The 19,716-nt window shown below is 42.6% G+C and overlaps 1 protein-coding gene across 5 annotated transcripts in view; it reads left to right on the plus strand.

Moving 5' to 3' along the window:
* The window catches only part of NCKAP5 (NCK associated protein 5), a 768,565-nt gene that overhangs the window by 96,241 nt on the left and 652,608 nt on the right, over positions 1 to 19,716 (plus strand). The window contains exon 2 of one of the 5 annotated variants that reach the window (XM_045560318.1): positions 16,871 to 17,069. The exons of the other annotated variants lie outside the window; for them this stretch is intronic. The gene's annotated coding sequence lies outside the window, so the exon portion shown is untranslated. The remainder of the gene's footprint in view (positions 1 to 16,870; positions 17,070 to 19,716) is intronic. 5 annotated transcript variants of the gene reach the window in all.

Here is a 19,716-nt window from a genome sequence, read left to right on the forward strand (position 1 = left end):
TAGCAAAGCCTAAGTAAGTTCATGGATTATAAAGTCATTGCTTACAGGGCCAGTGGGAAAGCATCTCTTTGCCATTTTTGAGTCCTGGGCTCCTTTGCAAACCTGATGGGCAATATCGACCCTTTCCTAGAATACTGCACACACGTGCACTCGGCGTGCTCTCGAGCACCTTGACTTTCAGGGCGTTCACAGACCACTGAAGCCCGTCTGTCACCCTAGCCACGGGCCCCAGATTAAGAATCCCTGCCCGACACTGTAAGCTTCTCCACAGCAAGGTCCGTGACTGGTCTGAACTCGTATCTCCGGTGTCTCTGTATTAGAGCTGTCTGCCATTGTGCCACAAACAGGGTTTAAGAATCCAGCCAGGCCTGTGGCTTATTCCTTCAGCGAGGGCACCTGAAATCTTGATTCCTGCAAGTCCTTGCCCAGGCCTTGCTACCAAGAGTTTTAATTGCCCGATGCCAACTAAAAGGGTAGAATCCTGCCCCTGGGATGTTTGGTATCTGCATCTAGCAAACCTTTTGTGGAAGGTGGTGGGCAGGGCACTGAAAGAGAAAGAGCTGGGACTTCACTGAGCTTACACAGCAGGTGACGAGGGCCATTTTGATGCCTGCTTGCTAATATATGTTTATTTCTCTACACATGTGTGTAGGGAAATCTGGTCTGAGGTTTGCTTTCATTGCAGCTCAGTGGCAAGGTCAAACTTCTTTAGTATCTGCCAAAAAGAACCTCATTGTTTTATGTGACCAGATTGGCTTAAGACAGTGACAGCACTTCAGCTCTACGGCAAATTTGCTTTTAGGAGAGATTCCATGTATGAGCTTTTACTGTAGTTAACAACCCAGAAGAAAAACACAGTGGCTCACAGTAGCCAACCTTGGTTTCTCACTCGTGGCCCTGTGTGTCAGCTGCTGGGCCCTGGGGTCTGGCTGGGCTGGGCTCCAGGCTGTAGGAGGGGGGGGTCTCCTCCTCCCATCTTCTCCCAGCGCCTACATGCCCGTGGCAGTCCTGCTACTGCTTGGGCAGGTTGTTCTCAAGGTGGAGGCAGAACCGCAAGAGGGGTGGCAGAAAGACCCTGCTTGGGGCTGGCACGCCATGGCAGATCCAATGTAGTGCGGCTGGTAAATGCTTATACTTCTCCCGCCAGCAGGAATGGGAGGGAAAGGACAAGTGGGGACAAATAATGCCATCCATCATCCTCTGAGTTTCATGATGGGGACTTTCAGTGACCTCCAGTCTCCAGCGTGATGTCAGCCCCGCTAAGTTCCGTAAGCATTAACTAAGCGTTTATGGATTGCCCTACATTTTGAGGATGGGAGTGAGTCGGAGGCCTTGTCCTTGTAGAACTTATAGTCTCAGGAGAAATTATTTCTGCCTCAGAGAAAGCATAAGTATACTATGGAAAAAAATTCAGAGAGTTGAAAAAATGAACATATATGCTACACACAAAGAGAGGAAAAAAATTATGCCATTCAGAAATCCATTATAAGCATAGTAGCATGAGGTCCACTGTTGCATTTCGCACGCTTCTGCTCTGGAAGAGAGACCGAGGCTCCTATGCCTCCCTTCCTGCAGCCACACCTCCAGTCAGGGGTTTTGCCCCTACTCAGCAGTGGGAAGGAGAAAGAAAAATGCATTAGAAGACAGACCCAGGCCCTGTCTCTCTGAAAAACTGAGCAACTGGCTCTAGGCAAACCACCAAGATCTCAGGGCCCTCATTGTTCTCATTTGTGCAATGAGGGCTATTGACTAGCTCCCAAAGTCTAGGACCCCAAAAAGATATGTGTGGTCTGTCTTGGGGTTCCCTTTGGCGTAGGTGCCCTACTTGTCCTGTTGCTGGCCAACCTGGACGGCTGTGTCCTTCTTGTTCCCAAAGGGCATCTGTAAAATCAAGCTCCCTTGTAAATGTGCACACGATACTTGTTTTTATTTATAGCTCAACACCAGACTTTCTTTTTGTTGTTTTCTGGGACTTGAAGTTTAAAAAGAAATGCTAGCATTTTAGTTGTAACGTGTTCTGGGTTGTGCGCCGTCGGGGAGGGTACTGTTTGGTATCTTTGTTCATGAATACTCACAGTGTGAGGCCAGCTTCAAAATAGCCAGTCTGGGAGCTTGCAGGGCCGGACGCTCATTCATGGCTCTGGACTCTTCCAAATAGGCCCCGGGTTGCAGCTTGTTAAGTGGACGCTGCAGTCACTGCCCCATGTGGAGGGGACACAAAAAGTGATCACTTACCTTCCCCTCCACCCACCCACCCGCCCTCCCGTCAGATGTCTTCCCAGGCTCACTAAATCGTTTTGAATGCTGTGCTAAGTGGATTATTCTGAAATGGGAGCCTGGGCAAATCTGGTTTGGACTGGAAACCACTCTGAGTGTTAAAAGAAGCCCACAGGAGGCACTAGGATTAGTTTGGTTTCTCTGTTTTCAGTGTGTACAGACAAGCCCTAAAGGAAAACAACATAGTTCTCCTGAGAGCAAACACTTGTGCGTTTCTGAGAAAACTTGAAAATCAGCACCTGAGCAAGAACAGATCCTCCTTCCTTGCAAGTTAAGGCAGCATTCCTGGAGCTCTTATTTCATCTTTCCTAGCAGGCAGATAAGCATCCCTTATCACAGGACCCAGGCTCCAGGCCTTTCAGATGCTTATGTGTGAAGTCACCTCTTTGGCAGAAGGATGTGGCTGGAATCCCCCATTTCCCATTTAAGGGGATGTTGTCTAAGTGCTCTCCAAGTTGGATCAGAGACACAGGAAAGCTCAAAAGAGATGTCAGAAAAGGCTGGATTCATATTAAAAACAGTGTTAATGATTGCAGTCTCCCCCCACCCCAAAGGGAGAGAGAAGAGTTTGGGTTTGATAGGAATAACACAACCCCCCAGAAAGTAGGACAAGATGGAGCTTGAGTATGGACTTTGCTTCTTTGCTTTAAGGGGAGCTAGATAGTGGCCGGGGTCAGTGTTCTCTGTGAATGTGACAGTATCCTCAGTGTCTGCCCAAGTCCCTGCGAGAACTGAATTTACTCAGCAGAAAGCTATACATGCATTCCTACCCCACATAGATTCCCAACTTTGGACTTTTATTAACCTAATTAATGATTAAACTTTTTTTCCTGTTTTCCAGTTTCTCTCATTCCTTCCTCCTTTCTTTCTTCCTCCCGTGTCATGAGTTTTTTTGTTTATTGGTTTAGCAAGTTGGTGCAACACCAAGAGGGCATGGGGCAGGCCCAGCCCTGTGCAAAACTGTGAAGTGGGAAATTCTGTCCTGAAGTCTTCTCACCGCCCTCTTCCTCCTGTGCTATATTCTGTCTTTTCTCCCCTGCCATATCCAGGGCCTCCTGTTGAGTCCTGCTTCTCCAAAGCAACCCCTCCCCTCTAGCCCGCTTCTGCATAACTTTATCTCACATTTATCTTTCTTCAAAAACGCTCTCCAAAACTCGTCTTCAAAATGATTCCTGCTTTTACTATGAACCAACTTACTTAAATGAAGGGAAATTGTCTTTATTCATCTGGGAGTTAAGAGCAAGCTATATCAAGACTCAGGTAAAAAAAAGCCTAAAAGTCCCTCTTCCTCCAACTGTTCCAGGGCTGCCTCCAGTGTGAGATGTTGGTATTGATTTATCGATGACATGTTAGGCTGTGTGATTAAATAAAATCCCAATGTGATGGGAAAAAAGATGATGGACCTGAGCTTTGTAGAGGGTGGTTTTTAAAAGCAGTGGATCTTCAGTTTGGGGATTATCTAGACCTGTGCATTACTCCCCTGAATGTTGGATGGATACCATCAAAGGATTGCCTATGTTTTCTATTTTGCCAAGAAAGGACATCTGAAGAAGACAATTGCCAATCATCCATTCATTCATTCCACAGCTATGTGGTGAGCACCCCTGTGTCTGCCTCCACTGTAGAAGGGGATTCAGTGTTGAGGAAGAGACTCCTCCCATGGGGTTGTGCCTCTGAAAGGCACATGGGAACACCTGAGAGCGGTGGGTAGCAGCAAGAAAATTAAGCAGAGGGATGAGATCAGGTGGGGCCAGCAGGGGACTGTTGATTCCTGTGGGAAGAGAGTTGGAACCTGCATGATGATGATGACATTGATGACAGTAGTGATGATAAAGAACCGGGCCTTCAAAGATGTGGGGGTATAGTCCAGGCAAAGAGAACAGCAAGTGCAAAGCCTCTGAGATAGGGATGAGGCAGACGCTGCTGAGAACGTAGAGGCTGGTGTAGCTGGAGTGTGACACACAAGAAGGATAGTCCTAGGAGATGAAGTCAGATACAGCACATCCTCACTGCTTGCAGATTCTGTCTTTGCAAATTTGCCTACTTATGAAATTTATTTGTAACCCCCAAATCAAGCCTCACAGGGCCTGTGCTGTCACTTGCAGACATACTCAGAATGGCAAAAAAATTGAAGTCTCCCGACGTACACATTTCCAGCTGAGGTTGAACAAGGGGACGCTCTGCCTTCTGATTTCAGCTCTCACATCACAAACAAGTGTCCTTTTCAAGGTCCACTTGGTGCTGCATTTTTGACATTTTTGTGGTTTTTGTTGGTGATGTTGCGATGTTGCTATTTAAAATGGCCCCCAAGTGTAGTGCTGAAGTGCTGTCTAGTGCTTCTAGGCACAGAAGGCTGTAATGTGCCTTATGTCAAAAATATGTGTGTTAGATAAGCTTGGTTCAGGTATGAATTATAGTGCTGTTGACTGTGAGTTCAATGTTAATGAATGAACATCATATATTAAAGAAGGTGTCTTTGAATAGAAACTCATAAAACAAGATTACGTATTGATCAGTTAACAAAAATGCGGTGACCAGAGGCTCATGGAAACCTAACCCTGTATTTCTCCTAGGAGCAATGGTTCAGGATTTGCTAATTCAGTACTGGCAGTGACTTTATAAAACATAACTACTGTGAATAATGAGAATCAACCCTGTAGAAGGGGTCAGGTTGTGTTTGGACTCATGGCCATGCTAGAGAGTTTGGGTCTAGTTCTGACTATGGTGGGAAGCCTGAGATTTGGGAGAGGAAAGGAGTGAGGCTCACGGTCTCGTTACACGTGTAACTGATCATTCCCTGCTGGTGGGGAATTGACAGAAGGGGGACAGGTTGGAAGTCAGTTCTATAATACAGGGATAAAAATGATGGCTGAAAAGAGAAAGGCAAGAGGGCATCTGCTATTAACATCATTTAGTAAAAGAAAGGACATATTAATATCCCAAAAGTCAAGAGAAAAGGATAGTCATTTGTAAGAAAGAATAGTGGACAAACTTTCCCTGACATAACACAAGCATAAAAAGGTATTGTTTCTCTGCTTTTAAAATAAAAATATATAGTAGTCCCCTCCTTATCCACAGTTTTGCCTTCCACAGTCTCAGATACCCATGGTCAACTGAGGTTCAAAAATATTAAAAATGTCACAAATAAATGAGAAAGAGATCCCATTCACATAACTTTTATTGTAGTACCTATATTGTTACGATTGTTCTGTTTTATGATTGGTTATTTTTATTCTCTTACTGTGCCTTGTTTATAAGTTAAACTTTATCGTAGGTATGTATATATACAAAAAACATAATAAATATGGGGTTTTAGGTGTCCTATCTAAGGTTTTAGGTGTCCACTGGGGTCTTGGGACATACCCCTGTGTATAAGGGGAACTACTGCAAAGTTTCGTTTCGTGGTATTACTTTGCACATAAACATAATCTGTGCTGCTCAATTTAGGGCTCTATCTCAATAGGCCGGCAGGACAAGGAAGGAGCCCAAATGTCTGTTTTCCTCCTGGTCACAGTCAAAATGTAGTTTCAGGTAAGTATGTTGACAGCCCCTGGAAGCCAGTCTCCTAATTCATTCAATTCAGAATATTCTAGGGGACGTGAGGGGAAACTGAGGCACAATAGCTGGGGTACCTGGGCATGGAGAAAGCAGGGTGTAGGCTGCCTGCGTGTACAGGCCAGTCCAGGAGCCACGGAGCCCCAGGCCCAACACAGGGCAGTCGAGAGGCTCAGGTCTGGCTGGTGACAACTGGCCCGCACACACTCACTTTCACACACACACACACACACACACACACACACACACACACACACACGTGCGCACGCGCCAGACTGCAGACCAGCTTGTGGGAGCCCCAGTGATTGAACATACCAGTTAAAGGTTTTCAGTTTCTGCACCCTCAGAAAGGGGGCGCTAAGGGTGGACTGAAACGATGCTGGCCCTCTCTGCTCCCTTTGACTCAGAAGGGAGTTTGGGCCTGGTGGAATGCGGTGGGAAGGGTGCTTGGAGCGTCCCAGGGAACACGCCCAGAGCGGGGACATTCTACATGACAGCGTTTTGCAAAGGCGGTAACAGAAGAGCCACAGTGACCAAAGCAGTTTGCACCATCCACGGTTAACGCTGATGCCAGCCTAGAGGTCTTAGAATTACACGAATACATGGACTTTCCTGAAAAATCTAATATGCTTAACATGGATATGAAACGTAGTCATCTGAACCCAGAGTCTTGTGTTGAACACTAGGCATCCAGATTTTTAAAAACTCAATAAAACGTGGGTGGCGAGACTACGCACGTTTAGCAAAGCACGTAAGGAATAACTTTCAACGCGACGTGGCTATGCTCTCCCGCCACAGGCCATTTACTGTACCTTTATGAGGTACTGGCTAAAGTAAACGTAATTAAATCAATTTCAGTACTTTTTAATATCGTGGAAATACCAGTCATCACTAATAATCAATGATGCATGGCATTAAATTAAATCCACAATTTAATTTTTATTTATAAAATGAATGCCTCAATCCTAGTGAATTTAGTTTTACATTATTTGTTTTAGAAATGTATTTCTACAAGCCCAATTTTCTTATTCATGCCCCAGGACATTGTTTCAGGGGTATGATTTCTGTTTCTCAAAGCTATTCAAAGATAGGTAGTGTGCCACACTTTGGGCTTGAGAATCTTTCTCCATTGGTGGCCAATTACTTCCACAAAAAAAAAAAAAAATCTTTCTGTTCCTCAAAACTCACCAGTAATTCTTAACACAGAAATGTGGCCAAGTAAGTAAATCAGGGTATGTTGCCACCAAAGAGCATTGCCTTATATTTTACGTTGTTATTAAATTATTCTGCATGACCTCTAACTCTTCTCTCATCTTGAAACTGTCTCTACAATTTAAAGGAAAATAAGTTTTCTCCATCCATTACGAAAGCCTGTCTGTCTCCCCACTTCTTGTCCAGGTTCTTTCCCCTCTGTCCTCCCAGCTGGGAGACCTTGCACTCGGGGCTCTACTGCAGGGCTCTTCCAGATCTGCCTTCAGTAAAATCAGTAAGGTGGAGACACACAGCATCCGTCTTTGCCAACACTGCAAACCAAGCCTTTCTTTTGTCGTACCTGCGCCTCCTAAGCACCCTGGCTTTCTCCCTTTTCTCCCATCCATCCAAGCAACCTTCTACATTAAATCCTAACTAAATCTGCTCATAGATTATTAATTTAGAAAGATATAAATTTTAAAGCATCCCTGATGGAACTGTGCATGTGACAGTGAGGGCTGACAGGGTGACATCCCCCTGGCAGGGCACAAAGGATTTTACAATCTCATTCCTTGAACTGAATCTTGAGAGATCACAGAAGGCAGGTTTGGAAACCACGAGTAGATTAGACTAGCGATGTTGGCCTAAGAGAAGGTGGTAGAAAGAGAGAAATTTGGAGAGGTGGGTAAGTGTGAGGACGGACTCACCATTCTAGGGAGTTTAACACCTTAACTGCCATGGGAGTTTTATTTTATGCACACTAGTTTTGAGCGTGGGGTCTCGTGAAGCAAAACCTGGTCAAAACCCTGCCATTGGTTTGTGAAAATCTAACTTGTTGACGTTCTTATTGTTACAATTAATATTGACAAATTAATTCTAAACATGTATTAAATGAATAGAAGTCAATATTTTGTTTTTCATTAAATTTTTTTTATTAAATTACAAAGGATGGTTGTGTTTTCAAAGTTTTTATTCTACTTTTGTAATAAAACACCATGGCCCCAAGGAAAATTTCTTTTTTCTAATGTGGCAGTCAGTGTGTTAATAAACTTTGTCCCCTGTGGGCAATGGAAGCCAATGAAGGTGGAAGAGAAAAGGAGCAAGTTCTTATAAGAGCCCCTGTTGGACCCCTGACTAGAAACGGGGTGAAGGAACATTACACTTGCTGTAGTCCCTACTCGCAAAGCAAAGCTAACCCAAACCCTCAGAGCTTCCCTGTGTCTTTGACAGAAATGCCTACTGTTGCCCTCCCCTTGGCCTGGCTGACACCTCACCACTCCATACCCCTCTCCAACTTCAACTGTGACTTACTGATAAAAATTATCCTCTTCTCCATCTACCCACTTCTCAACTTTCCCCATTCTGGCCCACGTCCTCCAGTAAAAAGTCTGCCCTAGACCCACACCGAGGTCAAATTCCAAATTCCTTTGGTTTTACCAGTAGTTCATCTTACCAGTGCCCCAAATACACAGGCACGCTAAATGCCCACCCTCCCGTTAGGCAGCAGTGTGACCAGACTTCAGTATTATGTCCTAATCAGCTGAAGGTTCAGATGTGCCAGGACCAACCAGCAGGAAGCTTCCTTTGTGGGAAGCAGCAGGACAAGACTGTCACCTTCTAGATCAAAGAAAATACCCCTCCAGTGACACTTGCATTTTACTTAATACCCATAACTGCTAATTCTATTGCCAAAAGATACATTCATAACACTAAGTAATATAATTATTATTGGTCAAGCAATCCAAAACTAATTTCAATTATATCTTTTAAATATGTACAGAATTCTACCAAGGTTTACCAATTTTAAGTAGTCAGATTTTTTAATCTGTGAATATGTTTCATAGATTTTATGAATACATGTTAAGTTAAACAGTGATTTTGCAGTCCAATTTTTAATAATAAGATACAATGTGACTTAGAATCACTATGTAATGCATTGATGTTAACTATTTCCCCAAACCTCCAGGAATTGTATTCCCAATTTAGTTTATTTAAATACTGGCCAATTTATTTACATACCTATCCTTATAGTAGAGTAAATGTACCTTGATAGAGGGATTTGATCTTTCTGTTACCTTGCACAATGCCTGAAACCTTCTAAGAGTTCGATAAACTGGGATTGAACTATCTCTTAATTCTGTTAACAAAAGCATGACTTCATTATGTTATGCATGTTACTACCTTCATTCAGCTCTTACCTTGCAGAAGTATATCTAATGGTATATTAAACTAGAGTAGCAATCTTTTCTTCTGGGTTATAGATTTGATTAAATTGTCATGGCAGCTAGGAACATTAAACCATCACATACATGAATGTTTAAACATGATTGCCATTTAAAACTGCTTTGTGATATTTTTAATAAGCAGCATTTAGAGATAAACTTTACCTTAGGTTCTAATTTTATATGTACCGCTTTATTACAATATCCTTATTTTAAATCATGGAACAGATTTAATTAGGGAATCTGTGCTGATTTTACTCCCAATAATACCCCTGACACACTACTATAATAATCTGTTTCTACCCTCAGAACACTTCCAACACCCAATGCATGGTTTTTTTTTCTAAACCAGTGACCAATTCTCCGACTCTGGGTACCGTCTGGATGTCCAGCAGTTTAATTGAATTCTGACACCAACTACCCTGAGTTAGCATCAGACTCTCCCAACCGGCCTGCCAGTCAGATGCCAATTGCAAGTTCTAGGCTCCCAAGCTTCTGACCGATAGGCTATAAATTGGGGGATCCCATGCCCTACTCCTCAGCTGGATGATGTGCTAGAACAGCTCTCGGGACTCAGGGAAAACAGCTAACTTAATATTACTGGCTTATGTTTAATATAAAGGAACAGCCGCCAGGAAGACTGACGGGGCAAGGTGTGCGGAGCAGGCTGCAGAGCTCCATGCCCTCTCCGGGTGCGCTGCTCTCCCAGAGGTTCAGGCTGTTCACCATCCCAGGGGCTTTCCAACCCCTAGTTTAAGGTGTTTATGGAGGCTGTTACACAGGCAGGATTGACTGGATCCTTGGCCATTGGTGATTAGCTTGGTCTCTAGTGCCTCTGGCCATCCAACCCTCTAATCACAAGGTTGGTTCCTCTGGCAACCAGCCCCCACCCTGAAGCTACCTAGGGCCCACCAGGAGTCACCTCGTCAGCATAAACTCAGGTACAGTTATGAAAGGGATTGTTTAGAATAACAAAAGATAACTGCTCTCACTCCTATCACTCAGGAAATTCCAAGGTTTTAGAAGCTGGGTACCAGGAACCAGGGACAAAGACCAAATATATATTTCTTATTATGGGTCGCAATTTCACAAGGAACAAAATCAGTATTTTATATATGGGCCATAACTTTAATGAAAAGCAAATAAAAAATAAACGGATACCAGTTAATCATTGCATCAGTTTCCTAGGCTACTTTAACAAATTACCGCAGACTTAGTAGCTTAAAACAACAGGAATTTGTTCTCTGCCTCCATCTTCACGTGGTCGGGCTACTCTTCCTTCTCTCTCCTCTCCATACCTGTCTTCTCGGTGTCTCCAGTAATGACAGGTATCATTGGATTTAGGACCCACCAATAGCACAGGATGGAGATCCTTACCTTAATTACATTCTCAATGACCTTTCTTCCAAATAAGGTCACATTCACGGGCTCCAGGGGTTAGGACATAGGCGTTTCTTTTTGGGGGCCACCATTGAATCCATTGCAATCACTGACCTGTAACATTAAACTTCAGATGCCACTCCAATGCCAACCAGAAGCTGGATTTTGAGATATTAAAATTGCAATCATCATTGACTACAAACCATTTTATGTATGACTATGTAAAAGAAAAGAATGGATAACAGCAAAATGTGGGAAAAAAGTACATGGGGGTAGGGATATTAAGAAAATTTAGAACCCAAAGTAATTTAAAAATATTTAAGAATACTGGTAAGGAAGATCGAGATTAAAAATGGAAAGACTTTTATTTGCCAAAAAAATGTTTTTGCAGACATATAGGATTACAGACCCGCTTTATATATTTATATAGCAATTTAATAGGAGCCAAAAATGTGGTCAATATCAATGGAACTTTTCTGTTTTAAATTGGCATGACTTTATGTGTAAACTGACCAGTTTTCACAGTTACTTAAGTGTATTTAAATTGGGAGAACTACTGAGACTCATAAGTCCCCCCTTTTTTTTCATTAATTTTAATACACAAAAGTCTATCTGTACTGTGCTATGTAGTCAGAAATGGAGCCCACACCAGTTACTTGAAAATGTGATGAATGAATCAAGTTAGTTCTCCTGCACGTATTTCTAAATATTATTGAAGGTTTCACACTGTCTCTTTTAATAATCTGCTAAAGGTGTTCTTATTGAAGGGGATTTCTCTTCAGTAGAAACTTTAGGGGGGAAAAAAAGTAAAAACCTCATATAAAATGCCAGGAAAAAAAATCCTCAAATAGGCTTTCCTAATTTGAGTGTTTGCCTATCAATATGTGCAGAATCTTAGAACTCTTCTCTCCCTGCCACAACTGCCCCCACCCCGGCTCTGTAAGGATACCTGTTTTGTGCTTTTTAAGTCTTAGGGTCAAAGAGTCATTCTTTCTCTGAGCCATAAATACCCTGAACCTTCTCTGCCAGGGCCCTCCATAGTCTGATTCCCTCCTTGTCCCCCCAAAACACCACCCCTCTCGCTGCACTGGGCCCTTCACTGTCCCCTTGGCCTGTCGCTTCCTCTGCTGGCATTCCTATAGCTTGTGTGACAAAGCTGCGACTGTAAGCAGCAGAAGGTCACTGTGGCCAGCCCAGATGAAGCGTGAGAGCGTGCCGTGCTGTCTTGCTGTGCAGGGCTCCAGGGCTCGCTCTAAAAGGAAGTGGACCCAAACCAACCTCCTGGAGCTGACTCTGTGCTGACACTTCCCCGTTGTGTGGGTCTGTTTCTTTACCTCTACATGGCTGCTCCTTTCTCGAATTTTTCTTTTTGTCGTTCATTCCTCTCTGAAAAGTGGCTTCTCCATCACTGTCTGCGATGCCAATTCCCAGCCCAACTCCACTTTACAGACTTACGCCAGCATCCTCACTCTGCATCCCGATGTCCATGTGTGGCTGAGTGTGAGTCAGGTGTTCGAGACCCAGTGAGTCAACTCCACTGGACGGTTCTCTGCCCTCTGCTGCTTCAGGAGTTGTTGAACTCGGGCTGCCTCCCCTCCCGGTTCTGCTCGTCACACACTCTCCATCTGCTGTCTGAGCTCCCAGTCACCCCATCAGTCTCTCTTTAAGAATGTCAATGTTGATAAATCGCACAATTTTGCCACCCCTGAAATTTTATTGTTTGTTATATTTCATGCTCTCCACCCAGAATATGCATTTTCTAAAAACAGACATGTTTTCTTCCATTTCATAGGCTTATTAAATTTTTTAAAATATGGTTTTTCCTGACACCATTGACTATTGTCATTGGTCAAATTGTTATTTTGTATTAATACTGAGACGATTTGGACAACTCAGTAAACTGACTCTCCTTTGGAAGCATTGTAGTGCCCAAAGCCCAGGTATTGATCACATACCAGTGTGCCACATTTCTACCAAATAATACATCACATCTCTTGTTTCTCATATTGAGAGTTTCCTCTCGAGTTTGTCTTCTACAAAATTCAGCTGCAATATGAGTAAAGAAGGCACTGTTGCCATTCCTGATGATCAGGTCTCTGCTCTTATGTGGTAACCCAAGGGCAGCACATTTTCCAGAAAGAAATCCACGTCTTAGCTCCTCCGTGTCTCTGGTGAGCAGCATCCAATGGCATCAGATTCACTGCCCACCCTGAAGCCCTTGCCTAGAGTTTTGTCCATGAGCTGATATTGGTGACTACTCTTTAATATAGGACTTTTCAAAAGATTCCCCCCCAAATCAACCCCTCACATTACTGATGCCATAAATTGCACAGAGCTCTCTTCCTTTGGTTTAGATCTCCTTGCTGCGGAATCTTGCGAGGAATCACACGTAAGATTCAGCAGCAGCAGGGCCAGTGCTAGTCTATGCAGTGCCTTCATGCAAATTAGATAAAGCACTTCTTCTTACACAGATTAGAAAAATGTATAGATTTTATTAGAACAGACTTTACAACCATCTGCTAAAAAACTGTCATAATAAATATAGAAATCTTCCGTGTTTATGTTGGGATACTCTGTGCAATCTACAGCCTGCCCAATATTAATAGTACCCAGCACCCCAGAGGACTTTATTACTTAATCCCCCCAAAATGAATCAATGTCTTTTTGCAAACAGATTTTAAGAATAAGGTTAGCAGGGCCACAAGCATACCCTAGCAGGCAGTGGACACCAAGGTCAATGAGAAAGAACAGACTAGGAAACAAAGGTACCCTTCACAATTTCACTAAATTACCGTTGAATTACATAGAGAAGGTGCTTAACAAAAAGGCTGTCTTTGAAAAATATTTTCAGATGTCATTGAATATGTTGTTCTTTCATTCCAAGAGCTTGTAATCAAATGGTCAAATGAACTCAAATACAAAAAGATGCCATAAGAGGGATTCATTTAAATTGGTTTCTATAGAGCCAGGTAAAAACCATCATCAACAACAAGAAAGCTTTTTTGTTATGCGAAGAGAGAATGTTTACAGTTTTAGAGTTAAACAGATATTTGAGAGATTTTTAAAAATTATCTTAGAGGTTTACTTTTTTGGAATAAGGAAACAAGTGTGGTTTTGTTGTGTTATATTTTTGTTATTAGAAGAGAGGTCAGGCCTGGTATGGGTCATTCTAGTTGGGTGTAAATAGCGATTGGTGATCTATAACGTGCAAGTGTCTGTCTTCTTTATGGAAGTTGCTTACCCAATTTAGTCTTCACACCCTTCAGCATGATAGGGTGACAGGAATGTTATCTCTGTCTCACATAGTAGGGCAACTAGGTACAAAGGGCAGAGAGTGAATTTGAATCTAAGTCTATCTGACAACAGGCATGTGTCCTTCCCGTTATAATTGCTGCTCTATAGACTCCACCAAACAATAATGGCAAAGATACCACTATATATTATGGGCTGACTTAAACCCCCTAAAAATTCATACCTTAAAGTCCTAACCTCTGATCTCTTAGGCTGTGACTTTAGGCTGTGGAGATAAGGTCCTTATAAAGATAATAAAGTTAAAATAAGATCATGAGGGTGGGCTCTAATCCAGTATGACTTATGTCCTTATAAAAAGGGGAAATTTGGACACAGATACACACAGGGAGAACACGGTGTGAAGACAGAGGCAGAGATAAGGGTGATGCTTCTACAGCAACTCTAGCGAACTAACACATTGCGTATCTTAACTAGTATGGTCACAAGCCAAGGATAAATAGCTTTGAATTCCATGTTGGGTGTTTTTATGTCATGTGAGAAGCATTTAGGGGCCACTATGGGTCTTGAGAAGGGAACAGAGTAGCGTGGGACGATTCATTCTTGCTTCGTGAAAACCAGCTGAGGCTGGCTTGGCTGGGAGAGCTGAGGCCAGGTGAATGGAGCCCCTGCAAACTGACAAAGCCCTTGCAACCACTTGATTCCTTTAGCTGAAGTTCTGCTTCCTAATTTTGTCTGTACGTTTCATTTGGATGGACAAAGCACATTGAACTTTACCTTGATTAAACTCTAAGCAGCGTTTTTATGACCTTCCTCAGCTCGCCAACTTTGCTAGCCATATCTGTTGGATTTTACATGTCTTGGTCATTGAGTTACTCCTCTGTGTTATTGTCACAGGCACTGGATGGCAAAATTAAAAGAGAGAAAAGTGAGGGACATGGGGAGAGAGAGAAACTTGCACAAACAAATGCTGTTTTGGGTAGAGGGATAATTTATCTTTGCTATGTATGTGACTGTGGGGGCTTGAGGAGAATACAAGGTATTTGGATGAACATAGGACAATTTTTCTGGAAACTATTATGCAATGATAATTCCAAGAATTCCCTGACAATATTTAAGCACACAAACAATGACTAGAAGAGCTGTCTCTCCTGTGCGTGTTAACAGCAAGGCCAAGTGCGATGACCAGTACCATTTGATGTGAAAGGCTTACTTGGTCTTACCTGTTATGACCTAAACATGCCTGGGGTATTCTATTTCCAAGCAAGTCTTCAGCCCCAGCCATTATCTGTGAGGAGAATAGCCCCCCTCATAGCATTGAAGAGTGTTTCTGTGAATAGGACTTTATGGATGAGGTTGACTTAGTTACATAATCCTTCCAGCTTATACATCTCTCTCAGATGGAGAGCGTCCTGAGCAGAGAAGCTGGCAGGCTGCTCCACACACACCTCAGCCTGGGTTCCTTCACTAACGTTTTAGGAAGCTTCCATGTTTTAGTCAGAACTGTTTGTTTCTTAAGTTAAGAAATGCTTTTCCTGGCCAGGCGCAGTGGCTCATGCCTGTAATCCTAGCACTTTGGGATGCTGAGGTGGGAGGATTGCTAGAGGCCAGTAGTTTGAGACCAGCCTGGGCCATATAGCAAGATCCCATCTCTACAAAAAATTTTTTTAAAAAGTGGCTGGGTTGTGGTGTGAGCCTGTAGTTTCAGCTATACAGGAGGCTGAGGCAGGAGGATGGCTTGAGCCCAGGCATTGGAGGCTGCAGTGAGCTATGATCATGCCACTGCGCTCTAGCCCTGGTGACAATGAAACCCTATCTCAAAAAAAGAAAGAAAGAAAAGTGTTTCCTATGTGGACTAACGTGTTACATGAAATTATTAACTGGCTTTTCATAGATGATGATGATAGCCACCAACATTTAGTGAATATTTGCTATTGGCAAGTATACTGCTAAACATTTTCTTTATTTCACTTAATATTTTAAGGAGAATGGTAAAAATGTTCAATTTTATTATTTTAAGACCAGGTGAACAAATCTGCCTTTTAAATATCTCTGTCTACTGAGGTCTGTCAGACCAGGTTATGCATTTCACACATGACTTTTAAAGCTTTGATTCTATCTTCTCAAGCCTGCTTTTGAGGCCAACAACTTTTACTTTTGTCTGCCTTCCTGGTGACTTCTTTGATGAATTGAGCTGTTGCTTCCCTTATGTGATCTAATTCTGTTCTCTGTTTTTTGAGGTCCACCCAAGAAAATGGTACCTGGGGGTTCTGTAAAGAAGCATCACTATTTTTTATTGACCTATTGATTCATTGGCAAGATTTGGAAAAAATTTCCGAGGTCCACACTGATAGGCTGTAATATCTCTTGTTTCCTTTGCCACACAAAACCTTTTTGGGATGAACACTATTATCCAGACTTTAGTCCGGAATACCTTATAGTGCTCCATGTTCCTGCTGGTTCTAGGTCCCTCCGCCTGCTCCGCCATCCCCATCTCCGCCATCTGACTGATGCGTATCCACTCTTAGCTCTTGTATTGGGTGGTCTATCTCGAGCTTTCCTTGACCTCTACATCTGAGTTGGAGGACTCTGCTAGGTGTGTCAATGCATTTGGCCAATCTCACTACTTTGTAATTGGGTATTTACTGTCTGGACACCTCCTACAAACACTTCAAGAGCAAGGACTGGTTTTAATTCACTTGTACCTAATACAGCATCTGGCTTTAAAAAGTCAAGCGGCATGTTTGTCACAAGAGTGAATGAAGAACACATGTCTACACCCTCACGTTTACCAAATAGTGTTATTGCTTATGCGAACCAGCCATTTTTGCAGGAGCTTCTCTGAGAAGGCAATGGTCAGTCTAGTTTACCTTTGTGTGCTGAGTGCCTAGTACTCATACTGGTTACAGAGTAAGTGATGGCATAACAAATATGCAAATGGGGACCAAGATCCCAGGTAAGAACCTCTCACCTCATCTTTTATCATGGTCTCTTAGCAGTCACGGCTCAGAAGGGAAGAGCGGCTCTGGTATTGGTTTACTTCATGGTTCTCTCCTGCCACTAATTGCCTTTGGACAACACACAACACTTTTCCTTCCCAACGCTTCCACCACCAAGGGCGTTGGCAGTCCTTTGCTTTGCTTCATACATAGGAAGATGACTTAGAGAACAAAAAGAACCTCCCTGGTGGGAAAGGTCAGTAAAGTTTTTGTTTATTAATTTCTATTTGTTTTGGAGGTTGAGTTAGAACTCCCAAAACAGGTGGTAAAATTAATATTTTCATAAAGATTGCGACTTGTGGCTTTATATATCAATCTGCAATGCTTACACTCAGTGTAAAAGATGAATATAATTTATGTGTAGTTATAAACAGCAGTTCCCTGGATATTCCAGATCCATTTTATAGAGTTGAAACATGCCTGCTTTTTGTTTGTAATTAAAACTGCAAGAATTTTTTATTAACTATTGCTCACACTTCAGTGGTTCTCTAAATATTTCCAGGGCCTCTGGTGATGACTACTAGGCAGGTGCAGATGAATGTGAAATAATGTGCATATATAAGCACATTTTTGATAACTGAAAACTTTCATGTGTTCAACTGAAGTTCGAACAACTTGGAACAAAGAGGCGGAACCAAGAAGTTCTCAAAATGCCGATAGGTGTAGGACTTTGACAAGGTCAAACTGAGTTTATTACTCAATGGCTCAGTGGTTTCCACTCAAATCTCTAATAAAATCAGTATAATGTATAATTTATCCCTTAGAAAGCTCTGTTCCACTCATTCATGTCTTTGGTATAACATCCAAAATTTTAGTTTCCACACAGAGCTGGCTGGTTTGGACGTAGGACTGTCTGATTAGTCCATACTCTCAACTCAGCGGACCTATCTCATTCGCCTGATTGCATAACCTGGTTTCTGTCCTGATGTGACTCTAGACTCAGTTCTCTGCTAAGAACTTTCTCCGAAAAACGATCAAATTATGGGGAGCTAAGGGTCAGTTTTAGATTCTGTTGCTTTCTAAGAGTGGCATTTTATATCAGTCTTATGACTTAATAACACACGTGATCCCTCTGTACTCTTGAAACATTATGGTGAGCTGTATACTCCCAATGCTGAATTAAATTGTTGTTTGTATTTAAGTGTATCGGACCTTTGGAGCATATGTTAAGAGTTCTGGAGAAAAGAAACTACCTCTGGACTTGGCTAAATGAATATAAAAACTAAAATAAATTTATTGGATTTTAAACTTCTTAAGGGGAGGAAGCCATGTCTTCATTCATTTATTCGATAAGCATCTACTGAGTACTCGAGATGTTCCAGCCATTGTTCTAGGTTCTGAAAAGAAAAAAAAAAAATAATGAAAGCAATAACAATACAGTCATAGTCACTGTCTTTAGGGAGTTTGCCATCTAATGGGGAATACAGAAACAAAGAGACATAATTACACTTATTTTTTGTGATACAATATAGTCATGCATTGCTAAATGATGAGCATACGTTCTGAGAAATGCATCGTTAGGTGGTTTTGTCATTGTGAGAACATCACAGAGTGTACTTACACAACCTCAATGGCATAGCCTACGACACAGCTGGGCTATATGAGATGGCTTGTTGCTCCTAGGCTACAAACACGTATAGCATGTTACTATACTGAATACTGTAGGCAATTGTACACAGTGGTAAGAATTTGTGTAGCTAAACATAGAAAAGGTACAGTAAAAATGTGGTATTGCAATCTTGTGGAACCACCATCGTGTATGTGATCTGTCATTGACCCAAATGTCGATATGTGGCACATGACTGTGCTGGACATATGCAGTTAGCATCATCAACTATCAGAATGTGCATATGTGGGAAGGGGTGAGTCGGTGAGTTTTACAGACAGAGAAGACCACATGAGGACAGTCATGGGGGAGACAGGTAAGACAGAGCCTCACTGGCAAAGGAAAGCTGCAAGCCCCTCTGTGTTGCTGTAGCCTTAGTCGGGGGTTCACGATTCATTCCAGTGGGCACTGGATTGTGAGGAAAGGGTCAGATCTCAGATGGCCTTGTGTGCCAGGTTAAACTTTACTTGTGAGCAACAGAAAGCCATGACATGGTTTGATTTTTCCCTTGAGACAGTTTACTCTGGTGATTCTGCCGAAGATGAGACTGTAGTAGCAACACTGGATGCAGGGAAATCTACCAGCAGCCTTGGAGAGAAGCAAGGAGGGCTGATTGGGATACAGTGCTTTGGAGACAACAACAACTGATTTAGAGGATGAGGGGTTGGGAGTGCAGGGAAAAGGGATTGGAAGTGAGACTCCCCAGATTTAAAATGTGGGTGACCAGATGGATGGTGAGGCACCAAGAAGATAGAGAAGGAGGCAGGGGTTCAGTGGGGAGTCAGAGCATTCCATTTTTGCTATGTTGGGTTTGGCTTGACCTGGGTCACTCAAGCCAACACATCTAATGTGTAATCAGATGTACTAGTCTAAAGAGGGTCCAGGGTAGATGCCTGGATTCAAGATTCAGACTTGGGGGCCCTAAGAAAGTAGATGGTAGTTAGCAGGTGATGGGGAAAGTACAAGCAGGAAGAACAGGAGGGCTGAGTATGGGAATATCCAGAACACCAATATGAAAGAAGGATATGTCTAAATATCTAGGCATTTTCAGTGCCCAACACAATGCTTAGAGCATATAAAATTCCCCATAAATAAAAATGAATATATTATCAATAAATAAATTCTGAATGTGTAAATGAAAATTAAAGGGTACAATCAGTTGAACAAGTTCTAAGGCAGTGGTTCTCCCCCTAGACTACACACTGAAATCACTGAAGAGCCTTTATAGATTATCAGT

This window comes from Lemur catta, chromosome 8, assembly GCF_020740605.2.
Source record: "Lemur catta isolate mLemCat1 chromosome 8, mLemCat1.pri, whole genome shotgun sequence".
In the NCBI taxonomy this organism is placed as follows: Eukaryota; Metazoa; Chordata; class Mammalia; order Primates; family Lemuridae; genus Lemur; species Lemur catta.